The following is a 12,751-nucleotide window of genomic DNA, read 5'->3' as shown; positions in this document are numbered from 1 at the left end:
GGCGAGATACTCTTTTAAACTTATGATCTTCTTATCTGAAAGGTTATGAAACTGAGCTGGTCCTGAAGGATTCTTAGTATATCCAAAACCTGCAGGGACCGGACAGTTAATTACTAGACTGACTTTGACTCTGGCCCTTAGACCAAGAAATGTTTGGATGGTTCTCTCCAGGGTTATAGGTTTCTGAATATGGGTCAAACTTCTGATGGTTATCAAACCTAGTGTTATTATTATAAAGAGCATGGGATTTCTCTTCAATAGTCTATCCTTCCCAGAAAGGCTATATTCTACCACTAGTTCGACTCAATTCTAAAGCTTCTAAACTTTTTTCTAAAGCTGTTATCTTGGCATCCGATTCATTAGATACTACTACCCAATTGACATTTCTTCTACTTGGAAGAATTTTTTTCTGGGGCTCCCTACTATTTTCCCATTGCTGGGACTTTTAGGCGATTTCATTCAAAAATTTCATCACATAATCAACAGTTTTATTCTCAAAACCACCTGTGCATAAAGACTCAACCATGGTTGTTGTCGGATGATCTAAACCCTCATTAAGGATCTGAACTAGCCTTACCTTTTCTAAACCTTGATGAGGAAATTGTGATAACAAATCATTGAACCTTTTCAAATACCTATATAAAGATTCCTCTCTTGTTGACCAAATGTACAAATCTGCGTCCTAATATATGATGTTTTGTGCCTAGGGAAAAACTTATGTAAAAAGACAGATATAAGGTTGTTCATATGTTTCAATTGACTCGGAATTCGACCAAGATTTATCTTTGTCTCTCAGGGAAAAAGGAAATAACCTAAGTTTCAACGCATCGTTATCTAGCTATTTAATATTAATGGTGCTACATATTTCCTCAAATTCCATAACATGAAAATAGAGGTTTTCATTTTCTTTCGTTAAAACACGGGGAACATATGTATGATCCCAGGTTTCAGCTCATATTTTGCTTCAGTGTCAGCTAACTTGATACATGAGGGTCGAGAGATCTTAGTAGGATTCATGAAAATAATTACCCCTTAACAGGATCAGGGAGTCCCCTAAAGAAAGGGTAATCCCATTAGGAAAATGGGGACTAAGGCCCATGTCCAATAAGATATGTCCATGGAAGAAAAAGGATATGGAAGGGATTAATGAGAAGTTAGAGGTTATATTAGGGAGAATGGCAACAATGGTAAATAAGAGGGTTTCAGTGACATGTGGCATGATGTCACGGAAAGAATGAATTTTGGGAAGAGACAATAAAATGAGGAATATGGTACAATGGAAAGCAATCACCCTCTCTTGATATTCTGGGAAAAGTTGTAGTCATTGTCGTGACTTGGACGTGTAGACCCAATATTATCTTTACCTTTCAACATTTGGCGACCACACCCTGAGGCTCGTCTCTTGTCTATCATGACACACCTAGAAAACATCAGTACAGGCGCGGTTGGGAACTGATGTAATTTTTGATTTTCGTTGTTGTAAATAAGTATTCGAACTCTAAGACTTGTGAATATTAAATTTAAAGGTTTAATGAAAATAATAAAAGAGAGAGTTACTGGGACTAGGAGTTCACCGAATTCATATCATAAGGTTCAATTATTTATTCTTCGGCAATTATAGCTCAATAAATAAAATATACTGACTCTTATTTTGGCCAAGGTAGATTCTCAAAACATTAGTTATAAATCGTAAGCATAGGACATCAAACATTTAAGCAAGCATGACCCATCGAATAAAATAATAACTAATTAATTCAAATCATAAATCAATTTAAAATAAGTGCAAAAGTCATATAGAGAGTAAAATAATTTTACCATGTATGAAATTCGGCTTCCTCCGTCGTCCAAGTGATGGGGTTTAGCTTCTCATTATGAAAACACACTCAAAATTTATTTTTATTGCTCAAATGGTGTTTACAAAGAAGAGAAAAGGAGAAAAATTAAACGCAACTATTTTGCTCTTCCAAAACTCCCCCCTCTCCGGATGCATGTTTGGTCCTATTAGCACCCTATTTATACACAACAACCCATTACTCAAACATCTTTTCAAAATATTCTTCCATAACTCCACCAGATCTTCTCTTTAATGAAAGATATCCCAGGAATAATTTCTTTCTCCATTTATCACACATCTTCCTCTATTTGCTAGAATAAAATCCAGGGGGATATTATCTTTTTTTATTTATAAATAAAACCACAGATTTTCTTTCTCCTTTTCAATAAAAACAAACTCATCAATATATTATCTCTTTTAACTTCAAGATATGAAAACTTCCTGTATAATAGGCAAGAAGATATCTTTTCCTTAAATCTTTGAGATCTCCCATAAATTATGTGAATCTGTTTCAAATGAAGAAGAAGAGGGTGCCTCTATCCATTTGTTGGGTGCCCGTATCTGAAATGATGGGTGCCTTTATCAGTTCCTCTGGTTGCCTTTAACACTTCTTCGAGCTATTTTTCCAAAAGAGCTTATTTCCTTGTAAATACTTAAAACAAGATTATTAGTGATAAAATGAGTCCCAGCTAATGTATTTATGGGTGAAAATGCTTCGCACTTTCGTGCTCATCAGGAACCCACTAACCGATCGACCAATCAATCTCGATGAGGTGACAATAGAAGATGCACATGAAGACAGCGAGGAGGATAACTGATAAGAGGCGTAGTTACAACTATGATGCTGAGTTGAACACGTTCATAATTACTGGAGTACTTGGAGTGACGAAGAATTCAAGGAATGTTGAAGAACCAAGGAAATCAAGTATTTGGATGAAAAGCCACAAAGTTTTTTTATTTTATAATGTATTGATAGATTTGTCACTAAAATTGATAAAGGCAGAGATTTTTAGAGCACTGCTCGGTCAAACTCGCAAGCGTTGCTATCTCAAGCTTGTTTGCCAAGTTTAGTTGTCAAAACTATAAGTCTTGATTTCTAGTCTACTTATAACTATGTCTCGGATTAGGATAAAATGTGTAGTTGAGCTTTAGAATTCACGACGCTCATCGATTGAAGACGAATATCTACTAAGGGGAACTTGGAGGAACTTTATCAACAAAAGGTATGTGGAAACTTAAACTCATCTATCACTCAGGAGTTTATTATATTCTATGTCCTATTGAGACTAAGTCGTATAGCTATATAGACTTTACTTTATACACATTTGATATTTCGAGTTGAGTTTAACTCGCTTATATATTTCTCGAAATATGTGTTGGAAAGCTTTTTTGCTTTAACTACGTTCATCATTATTCTTAACGAAATTCAAAAGATGATCATGTGAAAATATCCTTGTAACATCTTACATGATTTGTGTGAGACAGTCATTTGATGTAGACTCGAAATGTTTCTTGTTGATCATTCGATCACTTGAAAATTGCTTATAAGCTAATAGTTTGTGTGGGACAGATATTGTCATATTCTAAGAATGTTTCAATGATTGAAATGGGAGTTTAGAACAATTAATCCATGTCTGGATATATTACGGTTTTTGTACTAAGTGTGTGAACTATTCGGACAGAATTCAAGACCAGAAGTTAAGTTTGCATACCCGTTAGCAAACTGATTCAATTTTTTAAGTCAGGGTACTTAAGTTACATACCCGTTCGCAAACTGATTTAACTGTTGAACTCCGGGAACCAAGTTTGCGTACCCGTTCGCGAATAGTTTCAACTGAGCTCGGTCCGGAGCCAAAGTTTGCATACCCGTTTGCAAACTGTTGGTTTAAGACCGATGTCCAGAACTTAAGTTTGTGTACCCGTTTGCAAACTTAAGTGGTTAAAGTTCTAAAATCGGTAAAGCATGATTTCATACTCATGAACAAATATATTTATATATTAAGGAATGCAATCTTTGCAAACCGTGGCTAAAATGTTCATTTGCTTCAATTGTGTCTTATGTACTTCTATGAGAATATAAACAATTGAACAACTCTATGAGTAACACAATTAGATTCATTTGATCTACAAGTGTTAAGATGAACATGGTTAAAACAAAAGTGTTCAGATGGCTAGCTTCCATTAACAGTTATTGATCCAACTCAATAAACAAGTTTAAGTACGGTTACCCATATCTAAATGAAGGTATATTTCATTTTTGTGTAACAAGATAAGACCATCTAACGTTGGAGAGATATTTCTTTGGTTTTAAGAAAAATTAGCTTGAATTTTAAATCAGGTTTTCATCCAACGGTGAATATTGATTGCTTTGTTCCAAAGTTACCAAACCCTGATCTGAAGACTATATAAGGGAAAACTCTAGCAACTAGGAAACCTAATCCCCACACCTCCTGTGTGATACTAGTTGCGACTAGAGTCGATTCTCCTTTAACCTAGGTTTTTCCTAAAACCATTATAGGTTAACGACTTAAAGACTTCATTGTCCAACTATTTTCTCTGTAGTTGTTTGTTCTATCGTATTGAGTACTATCTTCTCTAAGATTTACTCAAGATTTATCTCCGATAGGTAAGACATAAAAGGTAATCACAAAGCTCTTCGTCTCATTCTTTGTGATTCCACAATAACTTGTTCTACTACCATATAGTTAAGTTATTGTGAGATGATTGATATTTTAGGTTATTCTTCGGGAATATAAGATCGGATTATCAATTGGTTCATGTTCACCTTGATTTATCAAAAGACGGAACAAAAACTTCGCAGGTATTTCTGTGGGAGACAAATTTATCTATAAGAATAGAATTTTTTTGTGGGAGACAGATTTGTTTATCAAGTCTTCGACTTTGGGTCGTAGCAACTCTTAGTTGTAAGTTAGATCAGCTACGGGAATCAAGTGTGTAGAGTCCTGCTGGGATTCAGAGGTGTAAGGAATGCGAGTGTACCTTAATCAGTGTGATATTGGTTGGGGATCAACTACATTCCAGTCTGAAGTTAACTTGTAGTAGGCTAGAGTATGTAGCGGCTTAATACAGTGTGGTGTTCAAAACTGGACTAGGTCCAGGGGTTTTTCTGCATTTGTAGTTTCCTCGTTAACAAAACTTCTGGTGTCTGTGTTATTTCTTTTCCGCATTATATTTGTTTATATAATTGAAATATCACAGGTTGTGCGTAGTTCAATCAATTAGTATATTCAAGCTTTGGTTGTTGATTGAAATTGATTGACACTTTAACGTTGGTCTTTGGTATCGTTCATGTTGTTTCTCATAATAATCAGGCTCATGGATTCTATGTGTTTGATTTGATGATTACTTTGAGAAACAGAGATATAACTCTGGGATATATTTTCCTTGATTGAGTTAGTTCATACATATTACTTAACGAAATATTGGGTGTGGTTGTTAGACCCCCGCTTTTTCATCAAGGTATATATTTGAAAAATAAATGATAAGAGTTATGCACATGTTCAAATATGTCGACATTTATAAGTTTCCTAGTAAACCCTAATTCCGAGCTTCACACAGAACATACAGAGATATGTGAATATTGGAAACTCGGTTTTGCATCTTGGGATCGGTTGTGCCAACCTCACAATGTAAGTTGTGATCGGTTATACCATGTTTCACAAACCAGGTTGTGACTGGTTACACCTTTCTTCCCAGGGGTAGCTTGTGATTGGTTACACCTTACTTCCTGAGTTATCTTGTGATCGGTTACACCTTGTTTCTGAAAAAGTGGGGGTCTAACAACACCACACAATATTTCGCTTAGAAATCTGTATGGACAAACTCGAATATACTTTTAAGAGAATCAACAAGACTCAATCAATTAAAAGTATATCAACGAGTTTATATCTCTCTTCTTGATTTAATTTACTCAAGCAAGAACTGCGATTTCTAATCAAATACAAGGAATAACTTGGATGGTACCAAAGACCAATATCCAAGGATCAATCAATATCAATCAACAACCAATTGTCGAATTTCCAATTGATTGATTCAAACGCACAACATGTATTATTTCAATTATATAAACAAATATAATGCGGAAATATAAATAACAAAGACACCGGAAATTTTGTTAACGAGGAAACCGCAAATGCAGAAAACCCCGGGACCTAGTCCAGATTGACCACACGCAGTATTAAGCCGCTACAGACACTAGCATACTCCAAGCTAACTTCGGACTGGACTTTAGTTGAACCCAAATCAGTCTCCCACTGATCCAAGGTACAGTTGTACTCCCTACGCCTCTGATCCCAGCAGGATACTTCACACTTGATTACCTTAGCTGATCTCACCCACAACTAAGAGTTTCTACGACCCAAAGTCGAAGACTTGATAGTAAATAAATTTGTTTCACACAGACAAGTCTATCAAAGGATCAATCTATCTCCCACAGATAAACCCTAAAAGGTTTTTGTTCCGTCTTTTGATAATAATCAAGGTGAACATGAACCAATTGATAATACGGTCTTATATTCCCGAAGAACAGCCTAGAGTTATCAATCACCTCACAAAAATCCTAATCGTATGGTAGCGAAACAAGATGTTACGGAATCACAAACAATGAGACGAAGATGTTAGTGATTACTTTTTATATCTTGCCTATCGGAGATATCAATCTCAAGCCAATCAATCTGATTGTACTCGTACGATAGGAGATCCAAGTTCAGATCACACAACTACGATAAAAGTAGTATCGGTCTGGCTTCACAATCCCAATGAAGTCGTTAAGTCGTTAACCTGGTTTTAGAAGAAAAAAACCAAAGGTTAAAGGAGAAGCGACTCTACTATGCAAACTAGCATCACAGGTGAGGTGTGGGGATTAATTTTGCACAGATACTAGAGTTCCCCTTATATAGTCTTTCAAATCAGGGTTTGCAATTAAGTTACCTTGGTAACAAAGCAATCAATATCCATCGTTAGATGAAAACCTGATTTAGATTCAAGCTAATATTTCTCAACCGTTAGATCGAAAACTTAGCTTGTTACACACACTTGACAATGCACGCTTCTAGGTTTGGTAACCGTACCCAAACGTATGCACTTGTTGGTTCAACAATAGTTAACCAAAGGTTTGCCATATGAGCATTCCATATCAACCACGTTCCTCTTCATCATAACTAGTTCAAATGTTTTTAAATGAACTAGTTAGAGAGTTGTTCAATTACAATGAAATCTCATGTACTACACAAGACACAATTGAAGCAGAGATGATTTGATTCACTTGAATCGGTTCATGAACTTTTATAGCCACGGTTTGCAAACTGCATTCCTTAGTCTTTTTAAGTTTAAGTTCAGAAATCATCTTCAGATATATAACCTTCACAAGTTCGCAGACTAGGTTCGCGGACTTAAGTTACCGGGCAGAGTTTACAAACTCCAGCAGAAATTCTCGGGTATGAGAACTTCGCCGGTTCGCGGACTGGGTTCGCGGACTTAGTTTCATGAAAATAGTTTGTCAACTCCAGCAGAAATTCTCGGGTTTGAGAACTTCGGCAGTTCGCGGACTGAGTTCACGGACTGAGTTCGCGGACTTGGCTCACGCCATTCTTCCGGTTCTCTTGATCAACAAAGTTCGCAAACTTTGGTTCAAGGAATAGGACTTATACATAAATGTGTTTCCACAACAATGCTTATATCCACCATTGGTTATGTAATCTAAACTCTCATTTCAATCATTGAAACATTCTTAGAGGACGTTATGTAGTTGTTACACCATTTCTCGTCAAAGCAATTTTCAAACTGATTGAAACATATCATGACTTTCACCACATGGTAAAGATAAACTTGGTTAAAGCGAAAAGCTTACCCAACCCATATTTCGAGATATAGATAGGCGAGGTATACTCGGCTCGAAATACGAAATGTGTATAATCAAAGTCTATATATATAGCATACGAATTCTTGTCTCAAAGAGTAGGAGATAGAGTAGATAGACTTTAGTGATAGATAAGTTCAAGTCTTCACATACCTTTTTGTCGAGAAGTTCCACCGATTCTTTGAGTAGTTCTTCTAATTGTATGATGAATCTCCATGAAGTCCTTGAGCTAAACTGCACTTTCTATCCTAGTCCGATACTTAGCTATAATAGACTAGAAATCAAGACTTATAGTTTTGATCACTAACATTGACAAACTTTCTTGAGATAGCAACGCATGCGAGTTCGAACGAGCAATGCTCTAACAATCTCCCCCTTTGTCAATTTTAGTGAAAAACTATCAATACATATGGAATACAAAAAAGATACAGAAACTTTATTAGCTCCTATTCCACATGTCTAATCTTCAACATTCCTCGAAATCTTCGTCACTTCCAAGTACTCCAGTGATCCCAAAGGTTGTAAGTTTAGCATCCGCTGTTGAAGATCCGTAGTTATAACAATGAGAAAACATAGTTCTCGATCATTGTTATACAGTGTCATAGTATTATTACACAGCGTCAAAATTCATTTGTATCATAACTTCAACAATAATACTATGGTGATATGTATCACTCCCCCTTAGTCAATACTCCATCTCACATGGAAACCACTCCCCCTTACACAATGATCCGAAAACCATATGTATTTGTAGTGTGAACTACATATTAATTCTACCCCTTTTTGTCAGTAAAATTGGCAAAGGTACAAGAACGGGATCATAATGAAATTTCCGAGAGAGACATTTCATGGAAAAAAAGAAAAAAATACATACCAACTAATTTAGATGCAATCATAAAGCCGAAGCTAAATGCATTCATCAAGGAGTTTAAATATACATGATAACCCCTCTAAAATTCCACAGCCGCACTCCCCTCAAGATATGACCATCAAGCACAAGTTCAAAAGAATTCTCCCCCATTTGATGTCATTCCCGAAGGAACAACAAGAGCGACCTTAATTTCGAAAGAAAAGAAGGATTTTTATTGGACACAAAAAACCATGAGAATGATTTCCTATATCCAAAAACTCAATTAAATTAATCACAAGTAAACCCATGATTAATTTAATCGGAATATGCAATCAAATTAAACACAAAAAGTGATCAATTCAATTGATTATGCTCAACATAAGAGAAATTATGGAGACATGAAAATACTCAACTAGACTAATTACAAGAGAACCCATAATTAATCTAATTGGAATACATAACCAAACTAATTACAAAAGTAATCAATTTAATTATCATTTGTTTTGCTCGACATAATAAAACTTATGGAGCAATAACTAAATAATCAAACAAGATGATTAATTTAGTTGCATATGCTCGACATAACATATCTCACGGAAAAACAACTAAGCTAAAAAATCAACTTGTTTGTATAGTGCTCAACATAAGATATATTACGGAGCCTCACAGTAATACATAAAATATGGATCAGGGATGATCAATACTGTAGAGTACACAAGGATTCATTATATTTTCCATCACTATTTGCATAACGATATTTAATAGATATAATCCTTGAAAACAAAAGATTTTAACCTATCTTCCATCAAATATTTGACAATATAGGCCTTAACTTTTGTATTTTTCAAAACTCCATTCATTATTTTATCAATACGTGAATACCGATCATGAACGACTTTACTTTTGACGAAGTATGGGAAAAACATAGTTCACGGTTGTAAACCCCAATATCCCATAACAAATTGCAATATAACAAATCATAAAGATTAACACTGCAAAAACATCATCCTCCAAAAAGTTTTTAGAATTTAAACCAATAAACCTAAAAAAAATAACAAAATGATAAAAAATAATAGCTATGTGTAGTCACAATCATTGCTATTCAAAGCACTAGCTATTCTTCCAACTAAATCAAAAAGAAGACATACTAGGCAACATAAATAACACAAGCTAAAGGAAAACAGACTCCAGTGCTATTCTGAACACGAACTAAGATCATATGGACGGTTCAGAATCCTCATGAGACAACGGGTCTTTGATCTTGTGAAAAACAGCATTCATTGCAGCATTAGAGAGGTGATTCTCTTTGCTAAGATCACTGATGTAAGACTTTATCAGACCAAGGTCAGCAGTAACCTTTTCCAACTCAGTTTTCAATGCATCAAGATTTTTCAGCGTAACAATGAGCTCTTGTTTTGCTTCCCTAAAGTACTTAAGAAAGTCATGAACAGCTTCAGCGGAAATCATATCATCCTTTTCAGCATCCTCATGAACGTAGGAAAAAAAACATGAAGAGTTAGGATGATCTTCTTCTACAAGGGTTCTTTTCTTCTTGGACTCAATAACAAAACCTTTGTCAAGGAATCCCCTTGCAAAACCACCATAGCAAGACGAAGAAGAAGACGACATTCTAAACAAACCCAGAAACCAACCTAGAGTATCCGAACGCGACTTTTGAAACTCAATAGGTCGGATATGTAAGGGTTTCTTAGGGAAGGAAGACTTTTAGGGTTTACAAACAGTTGTCTCGTGCCGGAACGGATATCCGTGTGAAAACAAACTTGACCCACGGAAAAACTCAAACAAAAGTTTTATTTTAAAAAAATACTTTAAGCAATCATTTCTGCAGACCAGTAGTTTGGCTATAGACGATGAGAAGATAGCTTCACTAATCAGAAGTAGTATGCTTAAGGTATACCTGAAAATGACACATCTTACTCAACAGGATTTTTCTGAGTAAGTTCTTTACCCATTATGATTAATTAGCACAAGTATGAGATTTAAGCTCATTAAAAGATTTGTGTTTATGATCAAGTCTCTTTTTCCTCCTGAATCTAGAGAGGGATTCCTTTTTATGTGAGAAATTATCATAAAACTTACTATCGTCAAAATACGAGACATAGTTTGAGTTCTTACCAGAAGAATTTTGGTTTGAGGAGGAAGACAACCTGCTGACGAATTCCTTATACCCTTTATTTCTCTCTTTCAGTTCATCTCTAATTTCATCAATTTTTCTTCTTTTTTCTGAACTTCCTTTCCTACCAGGGGTAGAGTTATTTCCAGATACCATAACTCGATCTTCCTTTAGACGATGTTTATTAAGACGTCTGTTTTGTTCTTGAGTGTTCGAGGAACTCGTTGAACTGAATTTCCCAGTAATATACACAGGGTAGGTACGAAAACCAATTGGTTTATTCATATGAATGTCAGTTACACCCTTAAGAATAAAGTCTAAGGTGTGTTGAAGTTGGACAAAGGAGTTTTTCTTCATCCTAGAGGTTCCCTTTTGCTTAATAGAACTCTTTGTCTCACAGACAAGACATACTTTATGATCATTCGAATGATTAGATAGTACAGTCTTAATATCCTCGTTAGAAGATTTCTTCCCTCCATTTGATGTGGAACATCCTTGAGTGATAGAGACTTCACGCACATCCGTTTTACCAGAAGGGGCTTCCGTTTTTACTTCTGAGCATAAAGCCACTTTAGTTTTGTCAGGAGTACTTGGCATATTGGATTGCTTTGAGCATCCTTGAATAGAGATATTACTCAAGCGATGTTCAATTTCCAAGGCATCCTTTTTGAGACTAGCCTCAAGAGTCGTGCACGAAGACTGATCTTCAGCATTACCTTTGGATTTGAAATCACTTATTATACCAAGAAGAGTATTGACATGGTGCTTCAACCGATTAAATCTATCAGCTTGAATTCTAACAACATTTAGAATCAATTTACTCTCTTCAGATGAATCCCGTTCATTGCCAGAGAAGCTCTCTTTTGAAGGGTAATCGGGATCACACATGTTGATATTAGTCTGTCTCGTCAGAACACAAGGTTCGTCTATATTCGAGATTGAAGAAACTTTCTCTTTAATAGAATTTGACGAGATAGAACTTTTATTTCTGGCGACGCGTTTATCAGAGATAATACTCTTGTCCATAGAGTCAGATCGCTACAAACACAGACTTGTAAGGTCTTAAACGTGTTTGCCTGCTCTGATACCAATTGAAAAGGCGGGGGTCTAACAACACCACCCAATATTTCTCTTAGCAATTTGTATGGACAAACTTGAATATACTTTTAAGAGAATAAACAAGACTCAATCAATTAAAAGTATATCAACGAGTTTATATCTCTCTTCTTGATTTGATTTACTCAAGCAAGAACTGCGAGTTCTAATCAAATACAAGGAATAACTTGGATGGTACCAAAGACCAATATCCAAGGATCAATCAACAACCAAGGGTCGGATTTCCAATTGATTGATTCAAACGCACAACCTGTATTATTTCAATTATATAAACAAATATAATGTGGAAATAGAAATAACACAGACACTAGAAATTTTGTTAACGAGGAAACCGCAAATGCAAAAAAAAACCCGGGACCTAGTCCAGATTGAACACACACTGTATTAAGCCGCTACAGAGACTAGCCTACTCCAAGCTAACTTCGGACTGGACTGTAGTTGAACCCCAATCAGTCTCCCACTGATCCAAGGTACAGTTGTACTCCCTACGCCTCTGATACCAGCAGGATACTGCGCACTTGATTCCCTTAGCTAATTTCACCCACAACTAAGAGTTGCTACGACCCAAAGTCGAAGACTTCATAATAAACAAATCTGTCTCACACAGACAAGTCTATCAAAGGATCAATCTGTCTCCCATAGATAAACCCTAAAAGGTTTTTGTTCCGTCTTTTGATAATAATCAAGGTGAACAGGAACCAATTGATAATCCGGTCTTATAATCCCGAAGAACAGCCTAGAGTTATCAATCAACTCACAACAATCTTAATTGTATGGTAGCGAAACAAGATGTCGCGGAATCACAAACAATAAGACGAAGATGTTTGTGATTATTTTTTATATCTTTCCTATCGGAAATATCAATCCCAAGCTAATCAATCTGATTATACTCGTACGATAGAAGATGCAAGATCAGATCACACAACTACGATAAAAGTA

This window comes from Papaver somniferum, chromosome 8 (genome assembly GCF_003573695.1).
Source record: "Papaver somniferum cultivar HN1 chromosome 8, ASM357369v1, whole genome shotgun sequence".
In the NCBI taxonomy this organism is placed as follows: domain Eukaryota; kingdom Viridiplantae; phylum Streptophyta; class Magnoliopsida; order Ranunculales; family Papaveraceae; genus Papaver; species Papaver somniferum.
Note: the sequence above shows the minus strand (reverse complement) of the source record.